Raw genomic sequence first — 6,000 nt, forward strand, 5'->3', positions numbered from 1 at the left:
TTTTGATTTTAGCTGTCCATGCTGCTATATAGGTTTTTAAAGCACATATTTTCCAAGTTCTCGTCAACATTATAATCATAGGTGTCTCTGAGACCTTTTCCTACAAAGCTGCAAGTTGCACTTCCGAGTTATAAATAGAACTGTGGAGTAAGAGCAGAATGACTTTCTACTTGTAGAGCTTCAAATACAATGCCAAGAGCTGGTAGGAGTTCACAGTAGTACCAATCATGAAAAATAAAACAGTCCTTTACTTGCAGAAGTCCCTAAAGTTACTGGACAAAATGGTATAGCATTTGTGAGTCCATGGTGTGTGGTGGTAGCATTGCTGCATAACATGCACATGCATGCACACAAAGCAGCCTGTGATCATGAAGACACATGATAAGTGCCAAAGAATGTTCTAATTATACTGGCATCTAATCAAACCTTGAAAGGGTAATAAGAGGCTGTGATACCTCATTCAGTATAAAGAAGGATCTGCGTTCAACTTCAGACCTAGTCTTATTATCAGTACATAAACTTCTATGTATTTAGCTTTATGGCTCAAATCTATCTTCAGTCCCTCAATAGTTCTTAACAAAATAAATAAAAGGAAATTCTCAGGCAAAAAAAAATTGCTAACTTTGTATTTAAATTTTAATATTACAAAGTAAAATAAAAATCACAGGATCTTCAGACCAAGAATATTATTGTTAAGCAGAAAAAATGTGGAAATGATCAGTTTAAAGAATGTAGATAAACCTCATCAACATGTTTCTGAGCCCTTGCTTCTCCCCTCAAATACAGCTGTATGGAGTCACATTCATCAAGTTTCATTCCCTCCTTGTTTTGCAGACATCTAAAACCAGCATTTAAAATCTTTCTTGCTACACATGAAAAAGATACAGATTTTCTGACTCAGCTGTGACTTCAAAACTTCTGAAAGTTCAAAGTGCTTTGAAGTCAGCATGCCCATTGCTCTCTAATGCTAGAATCTGGACAAAAGTGAAACATGTGGCAAAAGATCCAGAGTTGAGTGGATGTACCATTGGAACATTTTTCATGGCTTTTTTTTATTTTTGGAACTAGGATATTTGTATAATAATGGAAACACTTGCCTACCCACTCTCAGGGGTCCTATAAACCTTACACAGAACCTGCTCCAATAGATAAGAGTACAAGAAGATCAATTGAAGCTTAAGGTTTAGATATTACCAATGTCGTTTGTAGCCTCTGCTGCTTCTGAATGAAGACAACTGTGTAGCTTCTGCAGAAGGGCCATAGTATGAAAGTCTGTTCAAATCACTTTGGCAGATAGCTCCCAGATGGTAAAGGCAGATGAGTTTAGCCTGTGGGAGTCTGTAGAGCAGGAACAGTTGCTTCATGGCTGGAGCAGTTGCCCATTTTGTCAGGGAACAAGGTAGCTAGACTCCTGCCGCTACACTGCACAGTAGCTGAAGTCACTAATAGGATATGCAAAGGACAAATATGGCTTGGAATTGCTGCCAAGGCTCTTAACTCCTGTACAGACAGTGCAGGGAGATCTAGAGTGCTAAGTAATGCTCACACTACAGGGCCCAGAGCCAACTGTAAGCTCCTAGACCAGACTTGTCTGACTGGTGACTCCCTTTTATGCAATAGCCTTGTGGTTCTAGTATAAGCTTTCTACCAGGGCTTGACTGGCATCAGGAAGGACTGCATTCAAATGTGGAGCATCACAACAAACACACCAGTTAAGCTTCCACCCAGGAACTTAGAATAACAGATCTGAATTGATGTTCAAACTGAGCCACTTGCAAACACAGATCACCTAATGTTGTTATTTAAGGGTGGGGGGAAGAAAGAAAATTCCAACAAGTTAGGTAAACAGGATGATTTACAACACCTAATGCCTAAAGCAAATACCAAACTATTTTAGAATCAGTTTTCCTCTAATGTGACAACTGCTGGGTCAGTTCTTGTCTACTTTGAAATATCATTAAAGTAGCAGCCCTCAGTTGATAAAATCTATTGGGTAACAGGACCTAATCTGAACAGTTGCTAAGTTGTTTATCTGCTTTTTGTAGCTTTGCCACACTTCTTTGGTACTGTTTTTTGCAACTTCTCACTGACCTCTGTTCCTTGCTTTGCTATCTGCTCTCTTTACCGTGGCACAGAGTGAGTGGTTCCTGCTATAGCAGCTCAGAGCACTGGGAGTAACACAGATACCTAACATACATGTTTATATGTGTTACCTTAAACAGCTTTTCCTACTTTGCAGCACAAAGGGAATTTTTGAATAATACTTCTTTATTAAGCTTTAGAGGAGAGATTGATTTGTTTTTTGGTTTTTTTTTTAGGCCTTGACCATCTGTCTAACAGCAGAGTTGGCAAGTAGAATACCTGTCTTGGGACTGCCCCTTGTCATCAATGTTCCTCCTCTGGCCCCTCCATGCTGGGAACAGGGACCTTGCCCCTGTGCCAAACTCAAAGCAGTAGTTCAGCTCTCGCTTTGCCAATTGCTTCTGAGCAATGTCTTCTCTCAAGTAATCTTTCTCAACTTTTTGGCCTGTCAGTCTTCATGCAGCCCTGAGTCAATTCTTCTGCCAAGGAGGAACCAAGCCACTGCCAGCAGGGAGAGATAGGTAGCAATTCTCTGGCTAAGATAAACGTACCCAGCCAGGTATTACAGCCCACTTGTATTCACTCATCATTCCCCACATTAGAGGAATAGAACTTGTACATACTTCTCCCACCCCTTAAGTCTTTGAAACCTTTTATAACTTCCTAGTTGTAACCCAGAATTTGAGAAACACTTCTTTAGAAATTGCATGCAACAAATGATGAAGGAAGCTCCTTCCATCCCTCAAAAACCAGTACTTGACCTCTCATTTACCAGACTATATTTTTAGTGCTATAATTTCAGATACAATTATCTACACTCAGCTTCTTAAATCATGCATGAAATGCTTTTCCAGGACCACATTAACAACTAGCTGCTCAGCTCGCTGGAGTTAGAAACCAGATATGTTGTTTTATTTACAATATAAAATCAGACTGTGGTTTTGGTGTGGATTGCTATAATAAAGAGGAAAGGTCCCTTTGGTGTTCTTTAATTTATGACACACTGTAAAATGTCCAGGCACATTTTGCCTAGTAGCAGAAGGAGAAAATATAGTAACTCTTGGCTGGAGATTAAAAAAGTCTCACCCACCATGAATGTATTTTGAGATCCTGCCCCTTTTGGAGCAAATCAGCTACTTATCTGCTTCTGGGATCATACTCATTTGTAACCACAGTGCAGGCTCTGTGCCTTTTTTTTTGTTAGTCTGCCTAAACAAAATCATTCACATCAGATGAATGTCAGTATAGTGCCATTAAGATCACATTAAAGAGATCTTTAGGCTAACATTTTTGGCCTTGCAGGATAAATTGCATCCTGTTCTGATTTTTCTGATTCATAATGTTTCAAAGCCTGTTTTTAGGTACACTAGAAACTAAAAATAGTCAAGCACTTTGAATTATATCTCTATTGTGCTCTTTACCCTGCTCATATAAAGTCTTGTCATTGGTCTTCTAAGCATTTTCTGGGGAGCAGCATAAACAAGCTATGACCTACTGTTTTCTACAGCTTGTGATCAGACTGTTTAATTGCTGCTTATCAGCAAGGAACCTTCAAAGTGGCTATTTCACAGCAGAGCATTTAGTAGAAGTACATCACCTGACTAACTTTATTCAACTGATTTATTCAAATCAGTAAATAGAAACATTACTAGTGAGTCACAGAATGATGCAAAGACCTCTTACATCATCTCTCACTGACAGAACAGGATTCCTTGTTGTATAAAAACTTCATCTGTCTGACTAGGACAACTGTGGTACCTCCTATTCACTCAAGAGCCCAGCAGGCCTGTATTAGCTCTCCCTTGGGAGAAAGATTTCCCTTCATTCATCCTGTCTTTTTCTACTCTTCATTGCTTCCCTCTAGTCTCTTTATGTAGTTATCTCAAGATGCTGCCTTCCAGAAAGGCACACAACAAAATATTTCTTGACTATTACCCTTAGTCAATTTGAACAATACATATTCAGGGACTGGTATTTCCATACACCATGCTATAAAAAATTTGGTATGAAGAGACAAGTAAAAAGAAGCAGACTGATCCAGCAGAAGTGACAGGTGACAAACTACTATTTTTTTCTTGACAGGATAATTCTTCAATAAAAATCCCCAAGACTTTCCCTTGTAACATTTTTATTATTGTGTTTCCAAAAGACTTTTATTTCAGCAAGCTGGGGGGTTTTTTTTGGGGGGGAAGGAGTGGTGGTTTTTTGTTTGTTTGTTTTTCTGAAAGTGTATACAGTCTGCTATGTCAGTGCTGGACAAAGAGACATTAGTTGAATTGACTGTTCATCGTATTAGAGACATACACACGTGGGGAAATCTCTTGCCTCCTTCTTTATATGAAGAAATTCCTTATGCATGCCAAATTTTTATTGGTTTGGTTTTGCTGAATATTATGTTGCAAACTCATGTCAAGTACATATCCAGTGTCTCTTTCTCCATCACTAAGAATTCCTTTTTTTTCTTCCTACTTTGAAAGAGGTGACAGTCTGCAATTCCAAAACAATCAAGATAAAAAGGTGAGGGAGATCTGTTCTGACAGAAGAGGATGCAGCAGGGAGCTGTTAGATAACATCGTGAAAGAAAGATAAAACACAATATTAAAGAAGCTTGGGGAGTAATAGGACATCTAGTAATGGTCTCTTGGGGGTTAGAGATGCCATTGTGTAGGACACTTGGACCTAGACTGAGCTAGCTTGTACTCTGGGAACAATTTATATGACTTAATGGGTTTCTCCCATCTTTAATTCATGATTCTGCTTAGTCCATGACTGGGGCCTTTCATTCTATGGAAAAAAACATGTGTGCACAGCCCAAGAGTGGGTGCTTGCTTGTGTGCTTTTAAAAGGCTCATAGATTCCTGCTGAATTGCCTTTGCTTTTTGGTTTCATGTATTTTTGAAAGTCATACAAAACCTTTGGAAATTACTCACAAAAACACTTCAAAATTCATCCAGAATAATTGGAAAGAGAAGGTGTTTACTCCCTATTTGACAGCCTTTATGTGTCATGTCTCAACCTGCAGAAGATGTTCTCAGCTATCATCAAAATGCTCTATAGCAGCTGAACATACATCTTCCTTTGCTTGTGATATTATTTTACCTCGTGGAACTTGACAAACTGCAGCATAAGCTATCTGAGATTCTTCACAAAAATTGCATGTAAATCCTATATTTACCAGTTCTCAGTATTTCAGACAATGTTTTGCGGAACCCTTTTGGCCTACAGGAAAAACAAGCAAACAAAAAGGTAAGTATAGATTTACCCACTGACATTCTGTGTTCCACTCTATCCCTGCCAGTGACTGTTCTTCCTCACCTCGAGGCCCAGTCACAGTGGATTTGGTTCAGTCTGCAAAGTAAGAAAATTACCTTGTTTAAAGCTGACAGGTGAGTTTAGAAGTGGCCTACCTTATTTAGGAACTATATGCCTCAGGAAAGAGATCATTTCTGCCTGCCCACATAGAAAAATACAGAACATATTTGTGAAAATAACTGTACTGTCCACATACACCTAAAACAATTCTGGCAGTCTCTGGCATTGAATGTCACCTCTGGGTCTCCTAACTTTGTTCCCATCCCAGCAGTAGTAGTTACTGCCTCTGAAGATGGAGATGATTGTCATTCACGCAAAACAGAGAAAAGCTCTTATGTCCATTTAAAAAATGAATATGTATACATTGGAAAACACTGACTGTGGTAATTTCTTAACCTTATTTTTCTGATCTGTGCTACAACTGTTTCAGCATCAAAGAAGGGAAGATAGAAACTGATGACAATAGAACAAAACCAGGGCTCTTTCCAAATTTCAGTCCTGCCACTCCTTGGCAGATGTTTTTTATAAATGATGATATACTATTTAAAGAGGTTGAGGCAATAGAAAAAAATGTGTTTTATTTTCTAAACACCTTTGGAAGATTAT

The sequence above is a fragment of the Corapipo altera genome, unplaced genomic scaffold (genome assembly GCF_003945725.1).
Source record: "Corapipo altera isolate COAL_440 unplaced genomic scaffold, ASM394572v1 44, whole genome shotgun sequence".
NCBI classification, from domain to species: Eukaryota; Metazoa; Chordata; class Aves; order Passeriformes; family Pipridae; genus Corapipo; species Corapipo altera.